The sequence below is a fragment of the Vulpes lagopus genome, chromosome 3, assembly GCF_018345385.1.
Source record: "Vulpes lagopus strain Blue_001 chromosome 3, ASM1834538v1, whole genome shotgun sequence".
NCBI lineage: Eukaryota > Metazoa > Chordata > Mammalia > Carnivora > Canidae > Vulpes > Vulpes lagopus.
Window position 1 is genome coordinate 118,125,455 of NC_054826.1, and position 13,472 is coordinate 118,138,926.

Here is a 13,472-nt window from a genome sequence, read left to right on the forward strand (position 1 = left end):
GAATATGAGTGAGTGTGTGTGTGTGTGTGTGTGCATGTATCCAGAATATGTAAAGAAATCTTATAATTCAAAAATAAAAAGATAACCTAATTTTTTAAATGGAAAAAGAATCTGAATAGGTATTTCTCTTAAAAAAGATACACAAATGGGCCACCTGGGTGGCTCAGCGGTTGAGCATCTACCTTTGGCCCAGGGTGTGATCCAGGGTCTCGGGATTGAGTCCCACATCAGGCTCACCACATGGAGCCTGCTTCTCTCTCTGCCTGTGTCTCTGTCTCTCTCTCTCTATCTCTCATGAATAAATAAATAAAATCTTAAAAAAAAAAAAGGATACACAAGTGACCAACAATCATATGAAAAGATGTTCCACATCATGAGTCATTAGGGCAATGCAAATTAGAAACACAGAAGATACCACTTCACACTTACTAGGATAGCTACTAAGAAAACAACAACAACAGAAAATAAAGTGTGGGGCAGGGTGTGAAGAAACTGAAATCCTCCAATATTGCCGATGAGAATGTAAAATGGGACAGTCACTTTGGAAAGCACTTTAGAAAAAGTTAAACACAGGGCAGCCCCAGTGGCTCGGTGGTTTAGCACCGCCTTCAGCCCAGGGCATGGATCCTGGAGACCCAGGATCCAGTCCCACATCAGACTCCCTGCATGGAGCCTGCTTCTCCCTCTGCCTGTGTCTCTGCCTCTCTCTCTCTCTCTCTCTGTGTGTGTGTCTCTCATGAATAAATAAATAAAAATAAAATCTTAAAAAAAAAAAAAGAAAAAAAAGAAAAAGTTAAACAACACAGAGTTACCATAGGACCCAGCAACTCCACTCCTATGTCTGCATCCAAGATAAGTCTGCCCAAAATCTTGTACCTGAATGGTCACAGTGGTATTATTCGTAATAGCCAAAACATGGAAAACACCCAAATGTCCATCAATGGATGAATACACAAAATATGGCTTAGTCAGGCAATAGAATATTACTTAACCACAGAAAGGAATGAAATTCTGACGCATGCCACAGCATAGATGGACCTCAGAAACCTGCTAAGTGAAAGAAGCCAGACACGAAGGGCCACATGCTGTATGGCTGCATTCATATGATGTACCCTGAACAGGCAAATCCAAAGACACAGAGAGCGGCTTAGTGGTTGCCAGGGGCTGGAGGGAGGGAAGAATGAAGAGAAACTGCTAATGGGGATGGGCATTCTTTCTGGAGTGATCAAAGTTTTCTGGAATTAGGGAGGTTCGGTGCTCACCTCTGAATATACTAAGTCCATTAAATTGTGGGCTTTAAATGTACCAGCTGAAATTTACAGTATGTGAATTATATCTCAATAGAGCTATTATTTTTTTAAAAAGTGACTGCACAAAATCATACAGTGACATCTCTGTACAGGGGCCTTACTGAATCACTCTGCCTACTACAGGATAACCTGTTGTAAAAGACATACAATCTGTTCAGAGGAGGAAATGATTTATTTTCCTACCACTAAATCCCCACAGCGACCAACCATAAAATCCAATCCAAAGTAAAAAGAGCAAAGAACAAAAGAACACACTATTTGCAATTCACTGGCAGGTATGATATGGAATTAACTGAAGACCGAATCAAAAAAAAAAAAAAAAATGTTTAGCGCACTGCTCGCTTCCCTTTGATTACACAGATTTAAAACAAATCAAAGTCCTTTTTAACTCATGAAAAAATGAAAAACAAGCATTCCCTCCTGTAACAAAATTAACATCCCACAGAAGGTCTGTTTGTACTTGGCCGTCATGAACCTTTCATCTCCGAGCACTGCTAAATTAAACAAGCCTATGTTGTATTGAACACAGTGAGCCAGATACCCTGGCAGGCTCCTCACTTCATCAGTGGATGCTGAAGAACGTTAGAAATAAAGAGGATGGTGAGAATGATGGTGATAGTGGTCATAAAGTAGCTTGGACTTCACTTGTCAGGGATTTTAGGTATCCATAATAATGAAACATTCTAACAATTGCAGGACCCCTTTCTCTGTCGGTGTATATATGAAGAGAACATAGACTTTGGAGCCAGACAGATATGAATTTAAGTCATTGCTTAGGTTTGTTTTTTAACATACTAGCTGAGCACCCAAGAACAACTTTCATAACTAAGGCATTCTATGCTCTAAAACTGGATGACTGCATCTATCTTCCGAGTTAAGTTAAAAGGACAAAATGAGGGCATGCCAACAGCACAAGATGCAAATCCTCACTGTGCTCAACTCTCCATGGCAAATGCTCATTTTAAAGTTCATATCATGGTATAAGTAATTGACATCAGCCACCCTTTTTCTATCTCAAGGACATCTAAACAACCAAAAGATCCTATGAAGATATATTAATTACCTGCTTCAATAGAACTGAAAGTAAGAAAGCCATCAGTAAAAGTCTGTTTTAAATGTATTAAATGAGGGCATGACACAAAGCATTCATTCACCTGAAAGATATTTAAAAGTACTGAACTGAGAGACACACACCAAGAGGAACACTTACTATTAGAGAGAAATGCCTATTTTTTAGTGCAATAATTGGTAACCTTTCTGTAAAGATTGATGCAATCTGATTATAATTCCCAAGTGTCAGTAATCAGTTCTTAAGGTAAAAGAAAGAGGAAGTCGGATGGTTTCAAGCACTCCAGAAAAGACGTAGGAGGATATCCTTTCCCACTGACAGCAATTACTGTTTGAGTGACGGCTGCTAGAACATTCAGACTGAAAAACTTTGTCACATTAGAAGAGACTGAAATCTATTTAAAACAAAACTTACTGGGTTTAACGTACACAAACACAACCCTCACCATGAACTCTGTGTCCTCTCCAAACAAACCAAACAGGCATGAAGACAAAGCTTCCATGGAACTCCCGTATTTGTCACCACACCACATCATGGCTATGATGTGATAGCCATACTCCCATGCTGGAAATCTACTCAATCAGGGTATCTGGACACTGCAGTAATGGACAAGAGTCAGACGCCCTCTGCCCAGCTCCAGACGAATCTCTATCATGCCCAATGCAAGGCAAAGCTCCCAGGGTCAGCAAAGAAGGAAATTCCTCAAGGAGGATAGAAGGGTCAGAGGCTGGAGATTTTTCCCTAGGGAGTTTCTCCAAGCCCTATGCTCACTTTGGAACTTGAGGCCCAAAGCTACCGCTCTCCACCCCTCTTTATCTCACACAAGTAATAATAATGCCTTTGTGAGAGACCACTCAGGTATGCACACTGCAGAAGCAAGCCCAGGGTGCTTACTAGGGATCCATGCTGCATATAAGCACTTAGAAATGTCTTTCCACTCTTTCTCCAGTTCCATACTCTCCCCTGATCATTAAACCAGTTCATCTGAGTCTTCTACCACCACAAATTCTGGATATGAAGACAGAGCTTCTCCTCTTTCCAACTTTCCAATCAAATAAGCACTTATACTGCCAGTCTAAACTTTAAGCTTTATGCCTAAAATAGGAAGAAATTGTTACAAATGCACAAAATCCAACCCATACGTAAGAATGTCTTAGAATCTGTTTAAATACAGCATAACAATTTTTACAAATGCAGCTAAGAGGAGAAATAAATGATAAAGTCTTAATTTTAATTAAGATTTTGGTTTAACTACTACTAGTAATTCCTCACTTTTCAGCAGTATTTTTAGAATTAGGGTTTTAAAGCATGTGATTAAAGAAATCAACTCATTGGTGAAGTGAAAGCTACTATATAAGCAAATTCCTATACTACCACAGAAAACAGTTTCAAGAACCCAGAACTTTGGTTATTTTAGAAAACAAATACAAGGTTATACCATTAGCCATAATAAAATAACCAATGGAAAAATCCAGGAAATCGCACTAATTTAGACCCCACTAATGAAGACTCAATAATTTCCTTTCAGGTCTGCCTAGATTTAACTTTGTACTATTTTAGTAAGGGGTTGCTAGGAAAATTAAAGTACAACTAAAAATTGCTAGGAGATTATTTAATCAATTTAACATTTTTTACATGCAAATAACTGCTGCTAAAATACTAATTAAAATTAGCTCATGCATTCTTTAGAATCTCATATTCCATTCCAGTGGAAACAAAACATATGAAACAAAAGTCTACAACATTGCTTAAATCTATTAAGTGCTTGTTCCATCTGCTGTTTATTTTGGCTGTGAAAAACTGGTTTAGGAGTCAGAAAAGCAGGATACTGGACAAAGATTTATACATTCTTCTCAATGGCTGGCAATCTATTTCTCTACTTCTATTTTTAATAAATGCTGAACCACACAATTAAAAAATAACTCAATTTCTCTCCATTATAATTTAATATATATTATGGGGTATTCACTTTATTCTTGTCTTCAAAACACATAACTGAAAAATATTCCCAAGTCTATAATACCAAATATCCCAAGATTCTTGAATTAAGATCTAGTATCTTACCTAGATACTTACTTTGCCTTTAATAGCAACGATAAAAAAAAACCCAAAAACACAAAGCAGATCTAAAACACAGCAGTATTATGTATGTGATTCTGAAAATAAATGGGATATAGTCTAAACCAATAGTCCAAAAAAATGTCACAAAATGTTACTGTAGCAAGTGTCACTACAATTATGTATGTCTAGATTTGGGCGCCTTTAAGAGTCACAGATACTGGTTTTCTTCTTCAAGAATTTAAATTTCTTAATTAAAATTTAAGGCACGTCTCACTTAAACCTTAGTTCTAACTTAACAATACCAATATACATCAATCATCACTTCCTTCAAAAACAATTTGATGGTCTGCCATATACGTGCCAAGGGTCACACTAGTTGCTGGATGTAAGCTGACAGATAAAACATACTTGGTCCCAGCCTCAACAATCTTAACTTGGAATGAAAAGCAAAGCACCCACATGAAACACAATCTGTATTACAAGAAGATGCATTTTATAGAGAGAGAAAAAGATGAATTTTAATTGGCTTTTGATTAAGTCAAAGAACAAACGGGAGGACAATGATACAGTTGGTGCCTGTTTTGTGGGAGACCTTAAGTAACTTTTATTTGATTGAAATAAAATCCAAAACAAACATAAAATTAGAGTTCACATTCATATCACAAACTGGTAAAATACTCTGGACAGATGGGACTCAATAACAATATTCACAGGTTTACATTTAAATACATATTCAGGTAATTGACAAACTCAGTAAGTATTCTATTGTCACCAATTGTGAATCCCATTCTCTAAGCTAGTCTGCAATTGGGATCCATGTTCGAAAGATGTTAACAAGTTAGTTTTTAAAGCTTCTTCAAGCTCCACTCTAAATGAATATAAAACAAAAGCATTGCTCCCTACAGAGGAAAACTTTGGTATCCAAAACAATTAGTTAGTTGCCAATAATTTAAAAATATTTATAATGAGGTAATCAAGGCAACCGAACTAAAAACAAAGAAACTCAACATATTTCAACATTTTCATCATAATAAAGTCCAAGAGAATGTCTCATACTTGAGAATCACAGGTTATGTTCTCAGTAAGGTAACTCTTCATGTAAGTAAGAATATCAAATGAAAGGGGTCTTTGAAAACATAAAGGCTCATTTCAGTCAAAAATCTTGCTATCTCATAGATACCACTTTTTTTTCTCCTATTGGATGGGCAAAGATAAAAAAGATTAACAAAACTCTGTGTGGGCAGGGATATGGAAAATAGGACTCTCACTGACTTCTGGGGTGGTGGTGGTGATAAATTGGTAGTCTTTACAGAGGGCAGTTTAGTCATATGCACCAATGTTTAAAATGTGCATCATCTTTGACTCTGCAATCATACTTCCAGGACGATAAATGAACAAGTATACAACGGTGTGAATACAGGATTAACCAATACACCATTACCCACTAGAAACAGTCTAAATGGTCATCAAATGAACAATTAAATAAACTATGGTCCTCTGACAATGAAATATACCACAGTCAGTAAAATGATCATGCCTCTTACAATTCATGTGTAGAGATACATAAGATACACTGTTGCATCACACTACCATATGTAGGGTAAACCAACTTATTTAATGATCTGTATGTGAGTACTTCTATATCCATAGATACATTTCTCAAAGTATATTCACCAAAATATTAACAGCAGTCATTTCTGTGTGACAGTTAGGTATCTACTTCTGTCATGATGTTGTTTCATACTGATGGAAGTTTTTTCTATTATAATAAGAAAATATATCTTCATTTAAGGAAAGAAGTATTACTATCTCAGCAAAGTGCCTTCAAATCCCTTCAGTTTCCTATTTTAAAAACAAACTTTTCACTGAATGTTGTGAGTATATATAGCCACCAAGCAGCTTATGGGTCTCCACCTGCTGGATCTCCTTTTCAGTCCTATACTTTAAGATAATGAAGTAATGAGAATTTAAAGATTAGATTCAAAGAAGTAAAGAAGGCCAAATAACCTTGTTGAAACAACCTATGTTCCTGGCATCTACCTTAAAAACCCCAGGTTCTGTGAACATAAAGTACTCCTAGAACAGTCTCCCTCTTGCATCTTAAGAAAGCAGGCCGTGGAGAAGAATTTTAATAATGGTAGGGGATGGCAAGAGTTTTCTTTAAAAAAATAATAATAAATCATAAAAAACTTACCTCAGTAAAAATATTTAATTATCTTCCTGTCTTACATTCTCTTTCTTAGCACCTGTACTGTGAACCTAGAGGGGAGAAAAGCAACAATTACTTTTTTCTGAACACCTACTGTATGCCAGGCGGGGGTGGTCAGAGAAAGCCTCCCAGAGAGCATGAAGTCCAAGATAAATTGGAAAAAACAAAACAGAAGTTACTAAAAAGGGATGGCTGGGCAGGAAATTGGGAAGTTGCAAAGGTAACAACTTTTCCTAAATTGTTCAAGAATCTGTAAATGACGCATTCAACAAACAGGCCTAGAGCACTGTAACACGTTAAGAGTTGGACTGTTAGAACAGCTGCATTGGAATTTCAGCTCTAGCACTTCCTAGCTTGTATGGTCTTGAATAAGTACCTCCACCTTGGTGTGCCTTAGTTTCCCCATATGTATAATAACAGTACCCAATTCGTAGCATTGCTGAGGACTGTATGAACTAATCCACATCAGGGTCTATAAAACAGTTTCCCTAGGGAGTTTCTATGGAACATAACAAACGTTCATTTTTATTTTTATTAATACATGCTCTTACATAGTAAGTCTGTTTGTCTCTCACCATCACCATTATTGTTAGCATTACTGTTATTGAGAAAGGACATAATCCTCGTCCTCAAGGGGTTTACAGTATACTGGATGAGATAGGAGTTATCCAGATATGTAGCATAAGGCTAAAGAAAAACCAAAGTCAATTATTCATTCCCTTAATTAACAAATACCTGAGTGTCTAGTCTTTCCCAGGTATTTTGCTGGACATTTTTGATGGATGGACAGATACGGTTTCTATCCTGTTTCCAGTCTATCAAGGCCCACACTACTGGGCAGACGAGCTGCACAAGGAGACAGATACTATTCCTCAGTGGGTGCGGGGCAATACGTATCCCAACCAGCAGAATGAGATAGCCAAACATTCTGGGTGGAAGGGACGGCATTATAGGAAACACAGACCCTTCAGGGAATGCTAAGCAGTCTTGTCAGGATGCATCTGACAGAGCAGTAAGGAGTGAGGCCTGAGAACAGGGAGGCCTCAGTGCCCTACTGAGTTTGTCCCCTGATCTAAAGCATACTGGTTATTCTGCTCAAATGGAATCACAGCCTACTTTGACTTCAATTCTAGTATCTGTTTTTCTTCATCATTTCTTTTTCCTCTTTCAAAGGTGACAAGGGTTAAGAGAAGGAAAAAGAAAAAAAAAAAAAACAACAGCCTCAACCCACATTAGCGCTGGTGATGCTGGTAGCAGAAGCAGCACTAAGTGATGAGTTACATATTGTCCTTTTTTAATTCCTCCAACATTCTGATATGGACTGAACTGCTCCTTTTACGGGTTAGGGAACTGAGGCTCAGAGAAGTCAAATGGATCTCCTGAAGCCCACAGACTAATAAACACGGACACAAGTTGGGACTCCCAAAGCTTTCTTTCTCTTAGGCAAAAATGTGTAAGGGATTTTGCAAAATTTAAAGTCTCTTAAAAACTACTCATAACTTCAGGGACTATCAATTTCTGTACTTATACAGAAAAACAGCCTTCATCCACACAGTCAAAACCACTTAGAGAAGATAAAGGGAAAATCTCACAAAAGCAACAAAAAAGAGAAAATAGGTACAATAAATCTAACAAAAAAATTGGCAAAACCTATATAAGACATCTCTAAAATGCTCCAGGAGGACTCAAGAGTCAAATCAAATCAAACCAATGAAAAAACACAAATGTTCTTGGATAGGAAAATATCAGAAAGACATCAATTCTCTCTGTAAAATGAGTTTATAATTTTAATATCATCTCAATTTTTTAAGTGTTTTCTTTTCTGGAACTAGACAAAATGATAAGTTCACATGGAAAAATAAACAAGGAAGAACTGCCAGGAAAATGAAGGGCAATAGGGGAAACGAAAACATTTTATAAAACCAATACCGTGTACTGGTGTATGAGTAGAAAGAACAATGAAATAGAATAGGAAGTCCAGAGATGTGCCCCAGTATACCTGGAAGTTCAGAATACAATGAAGGTGTACTGTATTCTGAAACAAATGGTAAAGGTAACTGGTAGCTACATGGAAAAAGATGAAGTTGAATCTATATATCAGCCCTGAACATCAGAATAAATCCCAAATATATCAAAGATTTAAGTGTAAAAATGAAACCATAAAAGTATTAGAGGAACACATGAACAAATTTCAAATTCTTGGAGCCCTTTCTGTGACTCAAAATCCAGACACCATAAAATATTAACTACCTAAATTTTTTTTTATACATTTATTTATTTATTCATGAGAGACACAGAGAGAGAGAGAGAGACAGACAGACAGAGGAAGAAGCAGGCTGCATGCAGGGAGCCCGATGCGGAACTCGATCCCAGGACCCAAGATCAAGGCCTGAGACAAAGGCAAACGCTCAACCACTGAGACACCCAGGTGCCCCAACTACCTAAAATTTAAAGAAAAATCAGTTAAGCTTTCTATGCCAAAATACATGATGGTAAATTAAAAAAAAAAAAAAAAAACTGGGGGAATTGCAGCTCACATCGTAAACGGTTAATCTAATTTATACATTCCTAGAAATTGGTTAGAAAAAAACAATCCAAAAGGAAATTACAAAAGGTATGAACAGACATTTCACAGAAAAAGAAATAGAAATCACCTTTAAGCATATAAAAAAGATGCTCAGCCTCATTCATATCAAAATAATACACATTAAAACTACACTGTTATTTTTCACAGATATGTATTTTAGAATAATACATATCTGAATGTTGTGAAACACTGTTGGAGAGGCTACAGAGAAACAGGTACCCTGATGCATTACCTGCAGGAGTTCGAAATGGTACAACCCTGAAGAAGGGCAGAATTTATCAAAATTATAAATGCACTGCTCAATGACCCACGAATCCTACTTCCAGAAAGATATCCCAGACACACCTCACATTATGTGGAATGAGATATATACAGGTTTATTCACAATGACATTGTGATTGTTAAGAGAATGGAAAAATATTGGAGGAACTAGCATCAATGAGGGCTAGTTCATTAAGTTAGGGAACAGGCATACAGTGTAATATTCTGAAGCTGTTAACTAGTCCATATCAGTGTACAGTCTTTTCTATACACTAATATGGAAAGATCCCAAAGGTGTATTAACTAAGCAAAAGCAAGGGGCAGAATAATTTACATGGTATGCTATATTTCATATATAAAGAAGAAAGTATATATAATTTACTGGTATTGGCTAATGTCTACACAAAGGAACATCTAACAAATAAAAGAGGTTATTTATTGGGATACCTGGGTGGCCCAGCGGTTGAGCATCTGCCTTGGGCTCAGGGTGTGATCTTGGAGTCCCAGGATCAAGTCCCACATCGGGCTCCTAGCAGGGAGCCTGCTTCTCCCTCTGCCTGTGCCTCTCCCTCTCTCTCTGTCTCTCATAAATAACTAAATAAAATCTTTTTTAAAGAGAGGTTATTTATTGGGGAGAGGGGACAGGTTAGACCACAAGAGCTGGAAATTACACTCCTCAAAATAAGTTGTTTTAATTTTTGAATCACTTGAATATTTTACCTATACAAAAGTAATTTTAAAGTGTTAAAAGTGTAACTCCCAGAAAGAAGTACTCATAAGCCAGAGTCAAAATCCAATGAGCATTAAAAGAGAATTTTCTCTGAAATTAGATATTGACAAGCAATTATTTTTTTAAAAAGATGTTTATTTGAGAGAGAGAGAGAACATGCACGTGCACATGCACATGACTGGGGGGAGGCGCAGAGGGAGAGGGAGAAAAGAATCCCAAGTAGACTCCCCACTGAGTGAGGAGCCCATTACAGGGCTCAATCCCACGACCCTGAGATCATGATCTGAGCCAAAATCAAGACTTGGTTGCTTAACCAACTGGGCCACTCAGGTATGCAACAAGCACTTTTAGCATGACCACCACTAAAAATGATAAAAGACAATGTAATCTTTTTCTTGAACCTATCTGAAGCCTATGATTATAATAATCTATAAAAAGAGCTATTAAAAGGGGTGAGGATTACAGAGAGGCAAGAAAGGGCAATGAGAGGATGTTTCAATCTAATGATTCTCACTGTATGGCCCCTAGACCAATAGCATCAGTATCACCTAAGGACCTGGTGAAAATGCAAATTCTCAGGTTCCAGCCCAGACTTCTGAACCAGAAACTCTGGAAATAATGGAGGTAGCAATCCCTGCAATGCACAGTCAAGTCTGAGCTTCCCACACATTCATATGCATCACCTGGAGCAGGATTTTGTGAAAATGAAGATCCTAGCTTAGGAGGTGTGGGGTGGGCCCCAGAGTATGCATTTCAAACAAGCTTCAGGATGCTTCTGATGTGCTGCTGGTTTGAGGGAACCACACTTTGAGAAGAAAAGCTGTGGTCCACCTGGCAGAAGAAGGTATGCAAACTGTATTCATGTGGCTGTTTCCTACGGAAACTGTCCTCAATATCAGACGGAAAAAGTCCTTACACAGGTTTTCTGGCTAAGAGATCCCATGTAATCTCCCATATAAAAGCTGTACTTAGGGTGCCTGGGTGGCTCAGTCAGTTCAGCCACCAACTTTGATTTTGGCTCAGGTCATGATCTCAGGGCGCTGGGATCGAACCTCACATTGGGCTCCATGTTCAGCATGGAGTCAGCTTGAGAGTCTCTATCTCCCTCCTTCCCTCCCCACTCCAGGTGTGAACATGCACGTGCTCTCTCTCAAATAAAATCTTTAAAAAAAAAAAAAAAAAAAAGCTGTACTTAACATGTAGTGAATATATTTTCAAAAATATTTCTTTTTTTGTTAAAGATTTCAAGTAACCTCCACACCCAATGTGGGGCCTAAACTCATGACCCCAAGATCAAGAGTCACACACTCTTACCAACTGAGCCAGGCAGATGCCCCTCAAAAACCTGTCTTTTAAGACAACAGTAACAACTACAAACTGTTGAAATCCAATTTAGGTATGTCTCATTTGAGAAAATTTTCAATTATGAGTGGAGTTACAAGCATTTCAAAATGAACACACACACACACACACACACACACACACACACACACACAAAGCCTATATTCTTACATCGGTCAGATTATACTCTGATGAACTTTACCTCAAATCCACTGGCCACACCACCTGCTCTCCATGAAAAAGCACCAAGCACTTTCTTTCTAAACATCTTCTAAAAGATTGTTCTTTTTATAAACGATAAACTGATGTTTCATTTGCTTTACATGGGGGGGGGGGGGTACTTTTTTATAGGAATCTTCTAAGTAAAGAATTCTAGCCTAGGTGAAAGTATCTAAAAATGTTGTGTGTCTTTATTTTGCAAGTCACACTTGGGATAAATTTTTTTGTGTTAAATATTAATCAATGTGCTGATATTTCTATATATTCCCTACTTCACTGAATATAAGACACCATCAATTCTCATACACACTATTATTTTATGAACTGTTATGAAAAGTTGCCAATTAAAACATGACATGCCAATTTTAAGATAGCATTCCATTTTAGATATGTATCTTAAAAAGTAATGAAATAACTTGATTATAAAGCTCAAAGCTATGTACATAGTAAGTTATTCCTTTTCCTCCATAAAGGCTTGGATTTTTCCATTTACCAATATGTCCACACCCAAAAACTGGAAGTTTTAGCATCTCTGCAATTCATATTATTTAATTTTTGCACAGATATACATATGTATATATATTTTAAAGTAGTGATTTTAAAAAGTAGTAAAGAAAAAAAAAAAGAGTGACCTCTTTTTACCCTGCAATATGATACTGCTTGCTCAAAGTAATAAAAGTTAATTGCTCTCAATCTGGATAATTCTCCAATCCAAAAGTATTCAATTTATCTATCTCCTGTCAATTTAACATGTTATAGTTCTATTTTGACAAGAGTATTTGTTTCCATAGCACCTTTCAAAAGTAAGGAGCAATGAATAATAAACATCTCACAGCATCTCATCCATTCAACAAAAAAAAGTAAGTTTGCTTTGCAGATTTAACAAGAGTTGAAGGAATGTGCAACATTAATCTATAGCTATATATTTGTCTGACTTGAACTTTTTGACTCAGCATTTTCCTCCTGGCACCAAGATAAAGAGTTTCAAAGAAAAAGACAATTTCTAACAAACCACATTAGGAGGACTGAGGGCCAAGGTGATTACAGGATATTTTAACTGTCACCTTTGTACACACCTACATTTTCTAAATTCTCTAATATGGATACTAGCAAGAAAAAAAAAGGTTACTTAATAAGTGGTTACACTGATTTGTATTTTACTTTAACTGAGACCTTTTTAAGTTATTCTACACATTATCACTATCACTTCCCAATTCCATTCTAACCTCATACTCCTCACTAAGTGTTTAGTTCAGCATTTCTAACAAGAACCTCAATGAAGCAAATTTTTCAGACAAAGGGTCATAGGGACTAACCTCATCTCCCATCTGAGATTCTAGAATCATCAAAGAGAGTGTCAGGAGCCAAGAGCCTTTCTGGTGTGTCAGTTACTTCAGAAAGAAAAGGGGGAAAATTTTTTTTCCCCAACGAAAATTGTTAAATTCTATACCCTTTCCTGTTATAACTGGGTAGACAGTGGATCGCTGTTTAGAGTAGACCTCAGGGGGGCTGGTACTGTCCCCTAAGATATATGCTTAGATATAAAAGTAACTATGGGAAACACTGGCATTTAGTGTTTGGGGGCCAGGATGCTGAACTTCATACAACCTACGGAATAGACCACATAGTGAGGATCCATCCTCATCCTGAGAATCTTTTCAATGTCCAGCCAGATTAATCACTAT

The 13,472-nt window shown here is 37.1% G+C and overlaps 1 protein-coding gene across 9 annotated transcripts in view; it reads right to left on the reverse strand.

Annotated features, from left to right (window-relative positions):
• The window catches only part of MRTFB (myocardin related transcription factor B), a 253,324-nt gene that overhangs the window by 177,837 nt on the left and 62,015 nt on the right, over positions 1-13,472 (reverse strand). For all 9 annotated transcript variants that reach the window (XM_041750781.1, XM_041750780.1, XM_041750786.1 and 6 more), the window contains one exon: positions 6,635-6,699. The gene's annotated coding sequence lies outside the window, so the exon portion shown is untranslated. The remainder of the gene's footprint in view (positions 1-6,634; positions 6,700-13,472) is intronic.